The sequence below is a fragment of the Mauremys mutica genome, chromosome 4 (genome assembly GCF_020497125.1).
Source record: "Mauremys mutica isolate MM-2020 ecotype Southern chromosome 4, ASM2049712v1, whole genome shotgun sequence".
NCBI lineage: Eukaryota > Metazoa > Chordata > Testudines > Geoemydidae > Mauremys > Mauremys mutica.
Genome location: NC_059075.1, coordinates 40806833 through 40827243, shown reverse-complemented (window position 1 = coordinate 40827243; position 20411 = coordinate 40806833). Strand labels below are relative to the sequence as shown.

The window sequence follows — 20411 nt, the reverse complement described above, 5'->3', positions numbered from 1 at the left end:
GAATTAATCTGAGATGGAACTTTCCCAAGATAACCCGGCCATGTAAAAACTATTAGTATCAGAGAAAACAACTTAGACTCATAGACTTTAAGGTCAGAAGGGACCATTATGATCATCTAGTCTGACCTCCTGCACAACGCAGGCCACAGAATCTCATCCACCCACTCCTGTAACAAACCTCTAACTTACGTCTGAGTTACTGAAGTCCTCAAATCATGGTTTAAAGACCTCAAGGTGCAGTGATTCCTCCAGCAAGTGACCCGTACCCCACGCTGCAGAGGAAGGCGAAAAACCTCCAGGGCCTCTGCCAATCTGCTCTGGAGGAAAATTCCTTCCCGACCCCAAATATGGTGATCAGTTAAACCCTGAGCATGTGGGCAAGACTCACCAGCCAGCACCCAGGAAAGAATTCTCTGTAGTAACTCAGATCCCACCCCATCTAATATCTCATCACAGACCATTGGGCATGTTTACCTGCTAATAATCAAAGATCAATTAATTGCCAAAATTAGGCTATCCCATCATACCATCCCCTCCATAAACTTATCAAGCTTAGTCTTGAAGCCAAATATGTCTTTTGCCCCCACTACTCCTCTTGGAAGGCTGTTCCAGAACTTCACTCCTCTAATGGTTAGAAACCTTTGTCTAATTTCAAGTCTAAACTTCCTAGTGTCCAGTTTATATCCATTTGTTCTTGTGTCCACATTGGTACTAAGCTTAAATAATTCCTCTCCCTCCCTGATATTTATCCCTCTGATATATTTATAAAGAGCAATCATATCTTCCCTCAGCCTTCTTTTGGTTAGGCTAAACAAGCCAAGCTCTTTGAGTCTCCTTTCATAAAACAGGTTTTCCATTCCTCAGATCATCCTAGTAGCCCTTCTCTGTATGTGTTCCAGTTTGAATTCATCCTTCTTAAACATGGGAGACCAGAACTGCACACAATATTCCAGATGAGGTCTCACCAGTGCCTTATGTAACGGTACTAACACCTCCTTATCTTTACTGGAAATACCTTGCCTGATGCATCCCAAGACCGCATTAGCTTTTTTAACAGCCATATCACATTGGCGGCTCATAGTCATCCTGTGATCAGTCAATACTCCGAGGTCCTTCTCCTCCTCTGTTACTTCCAACTGATGTGTCCCCAATTTATAACCAAAATTCTTGTTATTAATCCCTAAATGCATGACCTTGCACTTTTCACTATTAAATTTCATCCTATTACTATTACTCCAGTTTACAAGGTCATCCAGATCTTCCTGTATGATATCCTGGTCCTTCTCTGTATTAGCAATACCTCCCAGCTTTGTGTCATCAGCAAACTTTATTAGCACATTCCCATTTTTTGTGCCAAGGTCAGTAATAAAAAGATTAAATAAGATTGGTCCCCAAACTGATCCCTGAGGAAGTCCACTAGTAACCTCCTTTCAGCCTGACAGTTAACCTTTCAGTATGACCTATTGTAGTCTCCCCTTTAACCAGTTCCTTATCCACCTTTCAATTTTCATATTGATCCCCATCTTTTCCAATTTAGCTAATAATTCCCCATGTGGAACCATATCAAATGCCTTACTGAAATTGAGGTAAATTAGATCCACTGCATTTCCTTCGTCTAGAAAATCTGTTACCTTCTCAAAGAAGGAGATCAGGTTGGTTTGGCACGATCTACCTTTTGTCCCAATTACCATTGATCTCATTGTTCTTAACTACTTTCTCCTTCAAATTTTTTTCCAAGACCTTGCATACTACAGATGTCAAACTAACAGGCCTATAGTTACTCGGATCACTTTATTTTCCTTTCTTAAAAATAGGAACTATGTTAGCAATTCTCCAGTCTTACGGTACAACCCCTGAGTTTACTGATTCATTAAAAATTCTTGCTAATGGGCTTGCAATTTCATGTGCCAGTTCCTTTAATATTCTTGGATGAAGATTATCTGGGCCCTCCGATTTAGTCCCATTAAACTGTTCGAGTTTGCCTTCTACCTCAGATGTGGTAATATCTACCTCCATATCCTCATTCCCATTTGTCATCCTACCATTATCCCTAAGCTCCTCATTAGCCTCATTAAAGACTGAGGCAAAATATTTGTTTAGATATTGGGCCATATCTAGATTATCTTTAACCTCCATTCCATTCTCAGTGTTTAGCGGTCCCACTTCTTTCTTTGTTTTCTTCTTATTTATATGGCTATAGAACCTTTTACTATTGGTTTTAATTCCCTTTGCAAGGTCCAACTCTACATGGCTTTTGGCCTTTCTCACTTTATCCCTACATGTTCTGACCTCAATAAGGTAGCTTTCCTTGCTGATCCCTCCCATCTTCCACTCCTTCTAGGCTTTCTGCTTTTTCTTAATCACCTCTCTGAGATGCTTGCTCATCCAGCTTGGTCTACAACTCCTGCCTATGAATTTTTTCCCCTTTCTTGGGATGCAGGCTTCTGATAGTTTCTGCAACTTTGATTTGAAGTAATTCCAAGCCTCCTCCGCCTTTAGATCCACAACTTATTTGAAGTTGGTCCAGTACAAGATATTACCTCACCTGCTTTGTCTCTAGGAACCTCTTGAACAAATCGTCTACTAAAGGTCAATAGGAAAAGAAACTGCTAAAAACGAATGGCTGCATTTTACATTGTAGGAAACAGATAATGGATGGTTAAAGCCCCCTTGTATAACAGACTATGAAGCAACATAACTTACTTATAAATGGTACCCGTGACTCAAGCTGTGTGTTAACTGACCTGCTCTCACTCTGCTGACATTTTTATCCATTCTGAGGCACACTGTGCTCACCTCTGCATTCCCACTCTGGTCTGGGAGCTGCAGCAAGAAACAGTCTTGTGCTGATGCCTTCTTCCAGGAAGCCTGATTCTCAAGAGGGTTCCAGACCAGGATGGGTTAAGGGTAGATTTGGAAAGAAGCAGGATTAACTCCTCCGAATTAAACCACTTGAACCAGGTCTCCACGTCACTAACCTCTGCGCTCAACACACACTGGGATTAAAGGGTGCAAGTCAAAGGGGCTGCAAGCTTCAGTGCATCAGAGAAATCGGAGCTGGGAACAACCTGTCAAGCTCTCTGCACCCCAGTCCTCGCTCAACCAAGGCAGGCTTCCCTACAGAAGGTTCTCCAGTGGTCTAGGATTTAACTTTCCAACCTATGTGCCTTCCACCCTGCCTGATTCCCCAGCTTAGTGCATCTCGCAGGTAGCAGGTACTTCCTGATGCCCAGCCTAAAACCCCCTTTGTTTCTAGCTCTCTTCCCGGGCATCACCAAACCCTCCTTCCCCTCCATGAGCCCAGACTGTAGCTGCAGGATTAACAAAGAGGGAGAAGCTCCCCTCCCCACCAGGGAGACAGAACAGCACTTTTACCTGCAATTAGGACCAGATGGTTTGGGGAGGGACTCCCCTCCCTTTCATCCTGATCACTGGAGCACTTCAAAGAGAGCTGGAGCCAGGCCAGGCTTACATGAGCACACATACAGCATGTCAGCCAGGCCTGTTCCTGCACATCAAAGGCCTGGTGCCTGTCTCCCCCGCCCCCAGAGAAAGGAAGGGAGCAGTGGGGACACTGCTGGTCCCTTTGCTGTTTATCAGAGTGGAGCTGGCTGTGGCAGAGACTGCGATAGCTTTGTCCAGATGGGCCCCTGAGTACAGGTTGGAGGGGGGTTCTGGGTGAATATTCTATGTGTGGGGAGAGTCGCTGCTCTGTCCTGGAGGAATGATCAGGGAGGATGGATATTAGGTCCAGAGCTTTGTTTGAATTGATCCAGCTCTGATGCCACTGCCCTAGGCAAGCAATGACTCCAATCTAAGACATCCATGGCTCCAGGGTTTTGTTTGGGGTCTGTCCGTCCCTCTGATTTGACATCCCGTTGTGGGAAAGGGGGGACAAAGGCAGGACAGGAGTTTTTTATATTCGCCAAGCAGATGTGGCAACTCCATTAACTCTCCCAAGTCAGCTAGGGCTGTGCAGCAGCAGGGCATGGTGGGTCCTACTGCCAAGGATTCAGAGGACATTTTAATGGGTTCTGGTCCGGGGGGGGTTAACACTCTGAGGTTTGGGTTCAAAACACAAAGAACAATCAGTTCCAACCACTTAGGAGAACCTCAAAGCCCAGCCCATGGATTGCCTCTCTCCTCCAACCCCCAGCCCCAAACAGCTTTCACCCGCAAAACCGTGGCCCCTGGAATGTTGCTACCCCCAGCCCCTACCAAATGCAACAAGCCAGCCCCTGGATCACCACCACCACCCACTCCACAGTGGGCCAGGGCCACGAGTTAGTTGAGAGCAGGCACCACAAAGAGGTGCTGTATAGATTTCACAAGATTCACCCCACACCCGTGAGCTGAAACAGCTCAGAGGAAAGGCCAAGTCCAACCAGACATGAAGTGCAGTCGGTATTTCCAAGGTTCCTCCCCAATGCGGCTTGCTCTGGAATTCAAGCCCTTCTGTTTCTGGATCCTGACTTGCATCACGCTAAGCCATTTCGACCCTGGGCTTCCCTGCTAGGTGGCTCAAGACATTGGGAATAAGTCACTACTAAACCACCGCAGCGTCTGAGTGCTTTTCACTCCTAGGCTGCTGACCAGTCAGTGAATGTCTTCACCCTCTGAGGGCTATTTGCTATCTGCAATCTCTCAGTCCAGCTCTGAGTGAGAAAAGCATCCACATCATGAAGATCAGCATCACAGTTAGCCCTTCTCAACAGAGAGGCTGAGGATGAATAGGCCACAGGCTGAAGCACCAACAGAGGGTAATGTGACAGAAAATGAACCTGTTCTGTGGATAAAGAGACTCTTGTTGCTAGCTCTGTCAATAGCACATCTTTCATGAGCACTACGTTTTCAGCAAACTGTACATTAAACCTTGTATTACAGTAACACACAGCACTGCAAGAAAGTCACGTCAGTAAAACACTGGTGATACACAGCCCTTTTATAGGGCTTTTCAACTGTAGGCCTCAAAGCGCTTAACAAAGGCAAGTAGGCATCATCATCAGGGCCAGCTCCAGGCACCAGCTAAGGAAGCAGGTGCTTGGGCGGCCAATACAAAGGGGCGGCTGTCCGTCCGCTATTGGGGCGGCACGTCCAGGTCTTCAGCAGCAGGTCCCTCAGTCCCTCTCTTCCTCTTTGAGCTACCGCCGAAGAGGAATAGAGGGAGTGAAGGACCCGCCGCCGAACTGCTGCCGAAGAATGGAGTGGCGTGATTGAGCTGCCGCTGAAGTGCCACCGATCGGCGCTTTTTTTTTTTCACCGCTTGGGGCAGCAGAAAACCTGGAGCCAGCCCTGATCATCATCCCCACTTTACATATGTGGAAACTGAGGCACAATGCAGGGAAGTGTCCATCACACAAGAAATCACAGTGATAGAGCCTGGAGAAGACCCAGCTCTCCTGACTCCCACTCTTCTGCCCTATCACTGGCCAATACTGCCTGGTTCAGATTTTACACCCTCACCAACTCAGGAAATTCAGATTCTGGTTCTCACAGGGGTAACATAATCCTGCTGAAGGAGACCTGGAAAGAGCTGATAGGCTGAGAGACGGCCAGATTTAAGAAACCCCTCACCCATTTACCAAGCATAAAGTCCTCTGGAATCACTAGTTCCTTTTGCTATTCTACCAACATCCCCTGCCTCAATTCCAAGCCACAACACACACCTGGCGTCCTTAATCTCAAATGAGGAACTAGACAGGGGCACTCCACCATCCCTATATTGCACACAGTGGCCATTGAGCTCCTGGAATACCAATGTGCCCAGACTCTAATATTTTAAGGATTGAAATAGGCCATCAGACATATTTTTTAATTTTCCATTCACCAAATTATCTCCCCAACAACTCAGTGATCTTCTCAAAATAGTCGGGGGATGAGTGGGTGTCTCTCTGAAATCAAAAAAAGTTTGTATATATCAGAAGCAATCCCTACTGGCCAAGTTTCAGCACAATATCCCACGCAAAGGCAGAGGCAACACGTAACTGTTGATGGGGGGGTGCGGGGGGCATGATTTTGAACTCTGTGAGCTGGGTGGATGTCAGTGTGAAAATATGCATCTTTCATGTCAAAAGCCGAGTCTTCTAATGAGGGAACTATTGATGCCAAGGTTATCATGTGGAATTTTAGCTTTCAAATGAACTAGTTGAACTGTCGCAGATCAAGAATTGGTCTCCAACCCCCATTCTTCTTGGGGATCAGGAAGCAGAATCTCTTCCCTTGATACTGAGGTGGAAACCTTTCTATGGCTCCCCTGAGGAGAAGAGAGTTCACCTTTTGTCGTAGAATCTCGTGAGAGTGGTCCCTTAAAAGGAACTGAGAAGAGTGTTTGTGAATAGGAGATACCAGAAAAACCATCAGATAACCCCATCATGAATAATCTCTAATACTCATGTATCTGTAGGTAAGGCCCTCCAGTTTTTCTGCGAGTTTCATAAGGTGGCCTCCAAATATTAGGGGAGAGGAATGAAATGGCATCAGTAAGGGGATGTGGATCTCAACAGTCCTGTCAAAAGAAACTCTTCACTTGGGGGTTAGAGTATGATGTGGTGGTGGATGTTGCAGAGGCTGGGCTCCTGGGTCTATAAAACTCTGTCTGGTGCGTGGTGGCTCCTGAGGACAGTGGTGGTAAAATGGCTGAAAAGGTGGTCTTGCCTTATACCCCTCTGTCTCATGTAAAAGCCCAGTGAGCGAAGCATTGAACTTTTGTTTTAAGGGAATTGAGAGACTCCACCATCTTCTCATAAAAGAGGTTGATAATATCAAAGGGCAGATTTGGGATGGTACTCCACAACTCTCTAGGGAAACCTGAGAATTGCAACCATGAGTTCCTCCTCATAACTATGGCTGTAGCCATCCTCCTAGAAGCAGAACCTGCTGCTTCCAGTGTGGCTTGGGGTGGAATTTTGGCCATCAGCCTGCTTTCATCCACTAAGCCCTGGAAGCAGGCTCCATCATCCTCAGGGAGCTTGTCCTTGAATTCCAAAAACTTATTATAGTTGGTAAAATCATATTTGGCCAAAAGGACCTGGTAATTTGAGATCCTGAACAGGAGGGAGGTGGAAGAGAAGACCTTTCTTCCTAGTAGGTTGAGTCACTTATGTCCCTTATTAGAGTAGACTTTGGATGCTGTTGCTTGGACTGATCTGTAGCCATCTTACAGGGGGAAGCAGGGGCTAAGGCCAGTGAGGGGGCACAGCCGGATGAGGAAGATGGGCGGTGGAAGCATGTGACCGTGAGAAGCAGGCCGAGGAAAAGGAGAGCCAGTGAGGGGGAAATAGAGCTAAGGAACAGGTTTGAAGGTTTGGAGAATGAGGAAGGGGTAAAGCAGATGGTAGCTGACGGTGGGAGGCCAAGGGAAAAGAGACGAGCGGCCAGTGCCATAGAAAGAGGGGAGGAGTCTATGGAGGCAGCACCAAGTTTGGGCCCAGGGAGGATACAGGATGGCTTAAGGGGAACCACAAGGGATGATAGGAATGGAAGGAGCTTGCAACCAGGGGGAACGGGGGATAGGTTAGAGGACCGCATTATCCCCAGGCAAAGGCAGGTCTACGTGATTGGGGATTCCATACTGAGAAGGTTGGACAGGCCTGTGACCAGGGCCGATCCGGAGAACAGAAGGGTGTGCTGTCTACCGGGCGCTAAAATACAGGATGTGGACCTGAGGTTGAAAAGGATCCTAAGAGGAGCAGGTAAGAACCCCTTGGTCATCCTTCATGTCGGAACGAGTGACACTGCTAGATTCTCGCTAGAAAGGATCAAGGGAGACTATGCCAGGTTGGGTAAGACGCTTAAGGAAATTGAGGCTCAGGTGATCTTCAGTGGGATCCTACCTGTCCCTAGGGAAGGGCGCCAAAGGGATGAGAGGATCGTGACGATTAATAGTTGGCTGAGGGAGTGGTGTTACAAGGAGGGCTTTGGGATGTATGGGCACTGGGAGGCTTTTGGGGACAGACAACTGTTCTCACGGGATGGGCTCCACCTGAGTAGGGAAGGAAGTAGACTTCTAGGAGGGAGGCTGGCTCATCTGATTAAAAAAGCTTTAAACTAGACACTGGGGGGAGACGGTTGGGAGAGGTCCTGGTGCTCTCCACGCCAAATTTATACATTGGGAGTGAGAACAACAAGATAACAACAGATATAGCCAGAGGGGGACAGTTAGGTGTAAGGAAGAGGGGGGGGGATGGATACTAGATCTACAGGTCATACTGGTAGTACTGTGTCCCTACCGAGTTGGGTGAAAAGAGTGAGAGGAGCCCATCAGCAAAAATTAGGATGTTTGTTCACCAATGCGAGAAGCTTAGGTAATAAAATGGAGGAACTGGAGCTCCTGGTCCGAGAATTGAAACCGGATATCGTAGGAATAACCGAAACATGGTGGAACGGTAGCCATGACTGGAGTACAGGTATGGAAGGGTATGTGCTGTTTAGGAAAGACCGATGCAAAGGTAAAGGTGGGGGAGTAGCATTGTACATCAATAATGAGGTGAAATGTAATGAAATAACTAGCAATGCAATGGATAATACGGAGTCTGTCTGGGCAATGGTCACATTGGGGAAGAAAACTACCAGAGCCTGACCCGGGATAGTGATTGGGGTGTGCTATAGACCGCCGGGATCTAGCTTGGAGACGGATAGAGAGCTCTTTAATGTTTTTAAGGAGGTAAATACTAATAGGAACTGCTTGATCATGGGGGACTTTAACTTCCCGGATATAGATTGGGAAACAAATGCTAGTAATAATAATAGGGCTCAGCTTTTCCTAGACGTGATAGCTGATGAATTCCTTCATCAAGTGGTTGCTGAACCGACGAGGGGGGATGCCATTTTAGATCTGATTTTGGTGAGTAACGAGGACCTTGTTGAGGAAATAGTTGTAGGGGACAACCTTGGCTCGAGTGATCATGAGCTAATTCGTTTCAAAATAAATGAGAGGATAATCAATATTGCATCTGAGACTAGGGTTTACGATTTCAAAAGGGCTAACTTTACTAAATTAAGGCGACTAGTTAGGGAAGTGGACTGGACTAACATATTTAGGGATCTAAAGGCAGATGACGCCTGGGGTTACTTCAGGTTGAAGTTGCAGGAGTTGTCAGAGGCATGTATCCCGAGAAAGGGAAAACGGCTCGTAGGTAGCAGTTTTAGACCGAGCTGGATGAGCAAGCGTCTTAGAGGGGTCATTAAGAAAAAACAGAAAGCGTACCAGGAGTGGAAAATGGGATGGATCAGCAAAGAAACCTACCTTATTGAGGTCAGGGGATGTAGGGAAGCAGTGAGAAAGGCAAAGCGACGGGTGGAGATGGACCTAGCGAAGGGGATTAAAACCAATAGCAAAAGGTTTTTTAGCCATATAAATAGGAAGAAAACCAAGAAAGAAGAAGTGGGACCGCTTAAAACTTTAAATGGAGTGGAGATTAGGGATAATCTTGGAATGGCACAATATCTGAACGAATATTTTGCCTCGGTCTTTAATGAGGCTAATGAAGGGCTAAGGAATAGTGATAGAGGGACCGATGGGAATGAAGATATGGGGTAGACATTACGGTATCTGAGGTAGAAGCCAAACTTGAACAGCTTAACGGAAGTAAATCGGGGGGCCCGGATAATCTTCATCCTAGAATATTAAGGAAATTGGCGAGTGATATTGCTAGCCCGTTAGCAATGATTTTTAATAAATCCCTAAATTCGGGGATTGTACCGTTTGACTGGAGATTAGCTAATGTAGTTCCTATATTCAAGAAGGGGAAAAAAAGTGACCCGGGTAACTACAGGCCAGTTAGTTTAACATCTGTAGTATGCAAAATCATGGAAAAAATTTTAAAAGAGAGAGTGGTTACGGAGCATGAGGCCGATGGCAACTGGGATAGATTACAGCATGGATTTACGAAAGGTAGATCGTGCCAAACCAACCTGATCTCCTTCTTTGAGAAAGTAACAGATTTTTTAGACAAGGGAAATGCGGTGGATCTAATATATCTGGATTTCAGTAAGGCGTTTGATACGGTACCGCATGAGGAATTACTGGTTAAATTGGAAAAGATGGGGATCGAAATGAAAATCCAGAGGTGGATAAGGAGCTGGTTAAAGGGGAGACTGCAGAGGGTAGTATTGAAGGGGGAACTGTCGGGTTGGAGGGGGGTTACCAGTGGAGTTCCTCAAGGTTCGGTTTTGGGTCCGATTTTATTCAATCTATTTATTGCTGACCTGGGAACCAAGAGTAGGAGTGGGCTGATAAAGTTTGCGGATGACACCAAGTTGGGAGGTATTGCCAACTCGGAAAAGGATCGGGATATCCTCCAGGGAGATTTGGATGACCTTGTAAACTGGAGTATTAGTAACAGGATGAAATTCAATAGTGAGAAGTGTAAGGTTATGCATTTAGGGATGACTAATAAGAATTTTAGTTATAAGCTAGGGACGCACCAGTTGGAAGTAACGGAGGAGGAGAAGGACCTAGGAGTCCTGGTTGATCGTAGGATGACTATGAGTAGGCAATGTGATGTGGCCGTTAAAAAAGCTAATGCGGTCTTGGGATGCATTAGGCGAGGTATTTCTAGTAGGGATAAGGAGGTGCTAGTCCCGTTATATAAGGCGTTGGTGAGACCTCATTTGGAGTATTGTGTGCAGTTTTGGTCTCCCATGTTTAAGAAGGATGAATTCAAACTGGAACGGGTACAAAGAAGGGCCACTAGAATGATCCGAGGAATGGAAGGCCAGTCGTATGAAAGGAGACTTGAGGAGCTCGGTTTGTTTTCCTTAACCAAAAGAAGGATAAGAGGAGATATGATTGCACTCTTTAAATATATCAGAGGGATAAATACCAGGAAAGGAGAGGAATTATTTCAGCTCAGTGCTAATTTGGACACGAGGACAAACGGATATAAATTGTCAGTCAGGAAATTTAGGCTTGAAATTAGACGAAGGTTTCTAACCATCAGGGGAGTGCAATACTGGAACAGCCTACCGAGGGAAATAGTGGGGGCGAAGGACCTCCATGACTTTAAGATTAAGCTAGATAAGTTTATGGAGGAGATGGTATGATAGGATAACGGGCTTAGTCAATAGGTCAATTAAGTGCCACACTGGTAAATAGTACAATGGGTCAATGATATGATATTCTTAACCTTTTTCCAGGGGGTATGGCTGGAGAGTCTTGCCCGCATGCTCGGGGTTCAGCTGACTGCCATATTTGGGGTCGGGAAGGAATTTTCCTCCAGGGTAGATTGGCAGTGGCCCTGGAGGTTTTTCGCCTTCCTCCGAAGCATGGGGCAGGGGTCGCTTGCTAAAGGAGTGGGTGGATCGGCTTATGTGGCCTGCATCTTGCAGGAGGTCAGACTAGATGATCATAATGGTCCCTTCTGATCTTGAATTCTATGATTCTATGATCTGCATCACCAAAGAGTTAGGCACTGGGCGAGATAAATCTCTTCTCTCCCCTCCCCCGCCCCCCCCCGACGGAACAAAGTAGCATTTCTCAGGCCTCATAGGGGTGGGTGGACAAGAAGCAGGGATGTGCCAAACCACCTTTGCTGGGTGCACGATGGCCTCATTGATGTGGAGGGCCAGTTGGCTGGAACTGGAAGGCTGCAGAATGTCCAGTAAACTGTGCTGAGGCTCCTAGACATCCTCCAGCTGAAACTATAGCTCTGCTGCCACATTGTGCATGAACCTCTGGTATTGTTTAAAGTCGTCTGGTGGAGACAGCGAAGACGGAGTACCCGCCTCATCTGGTGAAGATGACAAGATTGCTCCCAGAACCGTTGGAATAGTCAGATCTGGCTCACCTTCCCCTTCCGAATATTCTGAAAGTGCTGGTTGTGTGTAACGGGCAATGGCAAACAGGGCTCCTGCACTGAACCCAGATGTCTCTGGTAGGGCTCCCAGGGTTCCCAAGATTGCCAGTAGGATGGATCAAATGATGGAGGAGAACTCCATGCCACCGGCTACTGCCTGTCCCTTGGCCAATCATCTCTGGTCCGCACCCTGATCATTTGGGGCTCCCTCTGTCTGACACCACAGAGGCTCCTACAGAGGCTCAGACTCATCTGACAAGAAAGCCAGAAGCCTGATCTCCGGAAGAACCAATAGTACCTATGGTTGCACTTCAAGGCTGGCAGGGAGGATGGGGATTCTGCCTTGCAAGAACAGTCTCTTCCTCTGGTATATCCATGTCCCGGAATAGAGACAGTTCTGGTAGGAGGGGTGAATGCGAGCAGGGAAGAAGATGTCCTCTGGGGAGCCAAAGGTGTCAGAATGTCCTGGGTTACCAGCAGAGTCCATCAGCAGAGCCATTGGAACCAGATTGGTCACTGTGGCAGTCAGCTTCCTCTGGAGCTGTGTTGCTTCCAGGTACCACATCAGCTCTAAAAGTAAATGGGAGTGCCAGGAGCCATTTATCCCAGGTCTTCACCATAGTCACTGATGTCCATACCCTTGCATGCCTCCTTCTCCTGAGGAGAAGATTTACTCAGACCTAAGTCCTTAGTGTCCATGCACGCCAGCTCCCCCACTTTGATGGGGTCAGGAAGTGACCCTCTCTCTTCAGGAACTTGTCCTTATTTATAGGAAAATCCCCCTTATTCTCATGTGAAGCCATCTCTTTAGGCTGAACAGTTTTAGCCTCCATTCCCAAGCTCAAGCCTGCTTGTTGAGACTGATGTACGGGTGGGTTCCCCTGCCTGGATCTGAGTGGGGTTTCATTGCCTTCTCCATAAAATGTTTTCTGAGACTCACGAGACTGGAGAGGAAAAGAGCAGCAGACACTGCACTTGGCAGAATTATGAACCTCATCCCCGCATTAGGCAGAATTGATATTCGTCACTCACTGAAAAGGAGTGAGGGCAGAAAATACAGTGTTTGAACCCTGGGACTCTGGGCATAACAACAGACTTCTCAGGCGGAAAAGGTCCCTGGGTGGGTGTAACAGGGTGCAACTCAACACTGCGGTGCCTTCTGCTGGCTGCCCTGGAGATTAGCTCTATGCCCTCTTCTGGTGGTGTCTTGCCTGCCATGTGGCTCCAAGGACCGCAGTGTCCTCTTCAGGACACAGCCCTCTGGCCGTGCCGCACGATATATTCCCCCATTCCAGAGGAATGTACCACAGTGCGACGGTCCAGTCACTTACTCAGTGGCGAGTGCGGGTGAGGGGGGAATCGGGGCCCGCCCACTTCTCTGGCATCCATGTGCTGTGTCCCCTTGAACCTCTCAGTCTACTTCCCTGGGCCACTTCCCCGCAGCCCCAGCACACCTCCTCCTTTATCTCAGGGCCTCAGCATGCCAGCAGTCAGCCGGGAGCTCACTCTCACTCCCCTGATCCTGCCCTACACTGCTCTGTCCAAGGTGCTAGTGTTCTTCTTCCTGCAAGGTAGGCGGGCAGTCCTCCCTTCTCGAGCTCCAGGGAGCAACTGAACCTGCTCTGCCCTGCAGCTCTTCTTATGTGGGCCAGCCCGGCCCTGACTGGCTGCTCCTCGCAGCCCTTCTCTAATTGGATGCCTCCTGAGCAGCCTCCTTCTCTCTTAACCCATTTATAGGTCAGTATGCGGTGGATGCCCCATCACAGTGGGGAAGAAAGAGGGAAAATCACTATCCAACTATGCTGTGTAGAACAGACTATGCTATAAAAATACTAAAAATTATTAAGCTGCTCAGAACTAACTATATACAATATCTTACAGCAATGATGCAGTAAAAACTGAGCAGAGGACACCGAAGATTTCGACTCAGATCATGCGGCACTAAGAAGGAACTGGCAAAGCATTGGCCTGCACCACCTTTTATACCCTTGGTGCAGTGCACAGGGAGAGCAACTGTAGGCCAATGGACACTGCTTACAAAAAATCCTGGACTCAGGCACAGAGTGCGCATGTGTACTCCATGTGTGGAATACACACAGGGACCATCACTTGAAGAAGAACCTGAAGATATCAATGTCAGTCCTTCCCACTGTGCCCCAGCAAAACAGCCAGCAACACAAGGTGCCTCACTACCATCAAAAATAAAGTGACTTTCCACTTCAATTTACAAGTAGTTATTGAAGAGAGTTGTGAATATTGTCAATGTCTTGCGGTTTTATAAAAAAAGTGATGACTGCCATTCTCTTTGGTGACTATCACTCTAACTATACATGTTAAAATGCATTCCATATAATCATTAGCAGTACATTTGCTACAGATCTGCATGGGCCTGTCTGGTATATATCAGTTACTAGTGTTGTTTTTAAAAAGTTTTGGTTGTTTAATTACTTTTGATAAAGTTATTTTTGTTTGTTTAAAAAAGGTTTTGAAATTTTAAATAAAAAATATGAAAAAAAAAGAAGGAAACAAAATAAACTTTATTATTTCGGCCTACTCACTCAAGATAAACGCTTCTTTCTGATCATTTTCCCCAAGCTCTCTCTACTGTTCTCAAGTATGTATTGCATCTAACTCACCTCTGCTGTGAACAATTAACATTTCATACAACACATGTCAAGCAGTTGCAAACAAACCCATGCATGAATTATTGAAGGGGAAATAAAAGGGATCTGTGCTATTTTTTAAGCAGAATATTTTATTTTCACCTACACCCACCTCATTAAAAACCAACTGTATAGACTTTGATCAAATGTTCCAAATAAGTTTACCTTTGAACTGAAACCAAGCATGAGAAATTTTCAGCCCAAGAGGAACATTTTTTGAGAAAGTTATAAAACTGCTGAACACAGGGGTTTTAGAACCAAACTCAGTGTGATTCCTTTACAGAACAGATCCTGAACAATTCCCACTGCCGGTGAGTGGCAGAAAGGGGTGGGGTGCAATCTACTACAACATTGTCAAGATTCTTAAAATACAAGAAAATCCCCAAATAACTTTAACAGCATTTTAGCCAACAAGAATAACATTTTATTCATAGATTCCAGGGCCAGAAGGGACCATTGTGATCATCTGGTCTGACCTTCTGGCTAGCACAGGCCAGAGAACTTCCCCAAAATAATTCCTAGAGCATCTCTCAGAAAAACATCCAATCTTGATTGTAAAACTGCCAGTGATGGAGAATCCACCACGATCCTTGGTAAATTGTTCCACTGATTAATTACTCTCACTGTTTAAAAATGATGTCTTATTTCCAATCTGAATTTGTTTAGTTTCAACTTCCAGACACCGGATCATGTTATACCTTTCTCTGCTACACTGATGAGCCCATTATCAAATATTTGTTCCCCATGTAGGTACTTAGACTGTATTCAAGTCACCCCTTACTCAGAGGTGAAAGTAAGCCGGTCCGGTCCGGTCCGGCGTATCGGCAAGAGCCAGTACGCCGTGCCGCCCCGCACCAGCTTCCGCGGCCGGGATTAAAAGGGCTCTGGGCTGCTCACAGTGGCGGGGAGCTCTGAGCCCTTTAAATCCCACCCACAGCTTCGGCGGCCGGGCTGGGGCCGGGATTTAAAGGGCTCGAGCTCGAGCAGAGGTGGCTGGGAGCCCCCGGGGCTCACGAGCAAATTAAAGGGCCCGGGGCTCCGGCTGCCGCGGAGCCCCGAGCCCTTTAAATCCCAGCTGGAGCTGTCTCCTTTCCTCTGAACAGGGCAGTGTGAGCACAGGACCGGAGACCAAGGCTGTGACCCTGGGCAAGTTATATTTGCTCTCCAGGCCTCAGCTGCCCTATCTATACAATGAAGTGGGGATCCTGCCTTTCTTCACAGCTACATTGCAAGGATATTGTTAAAGGTGAAGTTTGAAGTAAAATTTAAAGAAATGTGTTGTATGCCCTCTAGATCTCCACTGTGATGGATTTACTCCTGAGGGCATTCTGTGCCAAAAAATTAAAAATTCTGTGCACAATACTTTAAAATTCTGCAAACGTTATTTGTCGAATAAACGTGGAGGCTCCAGCATGGCATTGGGGAGCACAGGCCACTGGCTGCACAGAGGTGGGAGATCACTGTGCAACCCCCCCACACCCTGGAACATGAACTCAGTGGTAAGACTGCACCTAACCCTGACACAGTGCAAGGACCGGGCCTGCCCCAGAAACACCCCAGGGCCCTGCCCCTCCATGCCAGGTGCACTAGGTGTGGGCAGGTAGGCTCCGCAAGGCAGGATCCAAGTGTGGAGGGGCTTAGTGTGCGGGGATCCAGGTGTGGGTTGAGAGGGTTCTGTGTGGGGCAATCCGGGTGTGGGTGGCTCAGTGGGGGTCTGGATGCACAGGGACTTGTTGGGAGGTTCTGGGTGCAACGGTAATTGGACTCTGCAGGGGGGTCCAGGTGAAGGTGGTTGGGGCTCAGCAGGGCAAGGTCTGGGTGTGAGGAGTATAGTGCTCGGCAGAGGAGTCTGGGTGTGGGGGCTCAACAGGGGGTCCAGATGCTGGGGGAGTGGAGCTCAGTGGGGTGGGGATCCAAGTGCAGCTGGCTGGGGCTCAGTAGGGTGGGGATCCAGACTCACGTGGCTTGTTGGGGAAGTCCAGGTGCAGGGGGAGTGGGGATTATCGGGGAGTTCTGAGTGCAGGGGGGTCTGGGTATGAGGGGGTCAGGATGGACAGGGGTTGGGCGGATAAGGAAGCAGCTCCCTGTACAGTGATCCCTCCCCCTGCAGCTGAGGAGCAATAGGTGCAGAAAGCACGGTGGGGAGGGAAGGGCAGGGAGAGTTTGTAGAGCTTCCTACAGTCAGGGGAGAAATCTGGGGGTAGGTCTAACATGCCCCCGGATGCTGTGCAGGGAAGGAGGAAGTCCCATCCTCCCCAGCCCAGCCGGGACTAGCAGCTGAGCCTGCTGCAGGGTTGGAGCCACCAGTCACATCTTCCCAGTCCCACCTCCTGCCCCACAGTGATTTACCTCTCTGTCGGCTGCCCTAGGCACCCAAAACATACTGCTGGGGGGAGGTTGCATGACCACGCTTGTGGTTTCCCTGTCAGAAAGTCATTTTTCTGTGGGGAAGCAAAGAAATCTGTGGGGGACATAAATTTTGCACATGTGCAGTGGCACAGAATTCCCCCAGGAGTAAATGGATGAAGACACAGAGCCTCAGACTAGAAACACCAGAGGATCTTTCCTCTTTGCAAAGAAACCACAAAGGGCACAAGCTTTTCATTTCCTCTTTGCTTTGCAGCCCACCTGTAATGACTGCAAAATGCTCTCAGGATGAAACACATTCATTGCCAGTATTTCACCTGCTGGGTTGGCTGGGGCAGTGTTTCAACAGCATCCTCATAGGAACCTCTGATAAATAATAATAATTTGTATTGCAGTAGTGCCAAGGAGCCCCAGTCGTGGACCATGATCCCATTGCGCCAGGTGCTGTATAAACACAAAACAAAAAGACAGTGCCTGCCCCAAAGAACTTGCTGCCTGTAGCCTCTAATTTCATTTAAACAACAGTTCTCACAAAATTCCCAGGACCAGCTAGTTAGGAACTGAGGGACTTCGTGCTCTGATGGTTTACGCATGAGACGCTTGGGACATCAGAGCCAAGAAACGGAACATTCCATGAGCGTGAGAAGAAACTTGATCTCCTCCCCTCAGCCAGTGTTTACTGATGGGGCCCTTAGAACAAAAGTGTACAAGGTGGTTGAAGTTGTGTTTCATATGCTAGTTTAGCTTGGTTGGGGGTACTTGGTGAGTGACTGCAGGGATGGAGCAAAGCAATACAGGAGAGCTCTTATTCAAGATCAGTTTGCAGAGTAATGGTGCAGCCCAAGCACTGCTGGGAGTTCACCTGGTGCTGGAGCTCAGTGTGAAGAGCAGGCAGCTGTAGCTCTACTAAAATAACCATATTAACCCTGCACCCCATGCGCACCTGGGATGACTTCCACCACAGAGTGCAGCCAGCACCAACCTGTTCCAGAAACAATTTGCAGTTTGCTCTCAAGTCCTCCACCTAAAGCAGTGCTCAAGAGAGCAGATGAGGCACAAGAACCCCTTTGTTTACATAAAGGACCTACATTAAGTCACACTTTCTAGTAATTTTTCAGTGGTGGATTCACTATGTTTACAAAAGAAATACCAGGATTTACTCCAGAGAGTCTGCCCTGTCATACACCTTGGCACAAAAACCAGCCACAACTTCCCCACCATAAGGAATGGGGCTAGCACAGCCCCCAGGCGGGCAGCGCACGGTTTGGGTAGCTGAGGAGTATGGCGATTCCATGCATCGTCCAAATAACCTCCATTGGAGGAGCCTATGGAGTCCCAGACCTCGGGCGCTCCAGTACAAGTGCCTGCCCTCTCTTATGGTGAATCCCTTCAAGTGTAGATGACCAGGCTGTAAAAAGGAGATAAATCCTTCCTCGGGGCAATGAGTGACTTGGCCAAAGTGACACAAAGAATCAGGATTACAGTTAAGAATAGAACTCAGATCACTTGACTCCCCATCCCCTGCTTTAACCACTAGCTTACCCTCCCTAAGAAGGATCACATTACACATGCAATTTGTTTTTGACTAAGGACCTGAGCAAGCCCCTTTAACCTGATCCTGGAGACCCTGTAACTCATTCCAGAGCAGATCTGTTACTCAGATACAATGCTGGAGTTATAAGAGCCTGCATATAACAGACCAACAGAAGCTAGCAACAATCTACAGGATTGTGTGGCCCACTATTATATCTTAACACTTGCAGTCCTAAGTTTATCAAGACATCCTGGATAACATGGCGTCGTTCTCTCCTCTTAATATTATTTCATCTGCCTTGAAATGGGAGCTACAGGTATTGGGATCAGTGGATTTATCTTATTTCACATTTATTTTCACATTCACAAAGCCTTTCACCCCAAAGTACTTCCCAAAGCCTGTATGCACAACACCTTTGACATGCAGCTGCATCTCGGATGGAGGACAACAGCCAGCACAAAGCAACACTGCACAAAATTAGGTGAGGAGAGGAATTTTGGCTATAGAGACCAAAGCCAACCCACTTCTCACACCAAATGTGCCCTGGGATCTTTAATATCCAAGAAAAGTCAGACAAGAGCGGATTTTTAAAATCTCTCTCTGCACTGATCTAGTGCTCATCGCCATAGTATCTAAAGTGCCTCACAACCATTAGCAGATTTTACTTTCACAAAACCCCAGTAAGGTAGTGAAGCACTAGTTCCATTTTAGAGATGGGAAAGTCAGGCCTAGGGTAGATTGGGTGGCTTGTGCAAAGTCACATAGGAAATCTGCAGCTGAGTCAGGAATTAATCTGGATCTCTTGAGTCCATATCCAATGACTTACCGAACCAGCCTAAGATCCCATCCAAAAGTTTCAGAGAAGTGTTCTAATGGTGACTTCCATCAGTGTGACTCCCAATAAAGATCCCTCTGCTTCCCACATAAATACAGCACAAAACAGAGCAAGGGGGACTACTTCTTCAGCAGCTGAAGCATAAAACTGTCCCAAGAGGCTTCTTCAGAGTTACTGGCACTTTTTGTCCTGACACCAATAGGTTTTGCATAAATGTCACAGTTCAAGGGAAAATCCATTGGAAACTGGAGTCTGACAAGACAGTTGGTGCCCACTGCAGGCAGCCCCACTGCAGGCAGCCCCACACCACTGCTGCTGTAGTTTTACTGCCCTCATGCTACTAGGACAGAAAGACACTCAGAATATGCATCATAGTACACAGTACAGGCTGCATGTAGCCAGATCTAGATCAGAGACAGAGACAGTTGGACACACAGAGACACACCCACCCAGACAGGCAAATTCTAGTGTTAAGGCACATGTTTTCTGTTAACATAGTTGAGCTGTAATACACATAAGCTCTTAATGCATGGGACTGAGTTGCTGTTAACTTGTTCCAGCTATAAAACCCATGTGCTTTAGTAACCATTAACTTGTTCCATTTAATGATATACATTTGTTAGCTTGCACAGGGTACCCCATCAATGGCTCCAGCTGCTGCTTCCTTAGCTTTTCAGCTTATGCAAAGCTGTGAAAGAAAGAAAAGAAGCCAAACAAGAGCCCTCATCCCACACACGCCCCATCTGAATAACACTGGATAGTTCATGGCTCCCACCAAGGTGTCTGGATGGATTTTTTAGACTGAAATCAAGGAGAGCAGATCAAAGACAACCTCCCTGGCTCCCCTAATCTGTGGCAATGTGTTGCAGTGGGAATCAGGAGGGGATGGTACACCAGGCCAGAGAATGTAAGGCATGTCTATTTCCCTATCCCAAAGGGATGGCTTTGGATGCACTGGGGAAAACTGGCAGTGGGGCCAAGCCGCAGACTCATCCCTCAGTAGCAGCAATGAGTGATGAAACCCCAGCCGCCCAAGAGCTGCCAGCAAACATCACAAGCTACAAACCACAGACACTTCCCAGTGGGATCAAAACCCGCAGAAAGCTGGGAACTCAGCTCTGGCTGGAAATCCAGCCTGCTCCTCCCCTGCTTACACACTCTGGCCTTGGGAGCCAGGTTCGGGGGCTGCTGAGAGGATGCAGCAGGAGGTGGAGCAC

The 20411-nt window shown here is 47.4% G+C and overlaps 1 protein-coding gene across 2 annotated transcripts in view; it reads right to left on the bottom strand.

Annotated features, from left to right (window-relative positions):
- Window positions 1-20411, bottom strand: part of ISM2 (isthmin 2) — a 46392-nt gene that overhangs the window by 13047 nt on the left and 12934 nt on the right. The window lies entirely within an intron of this gene.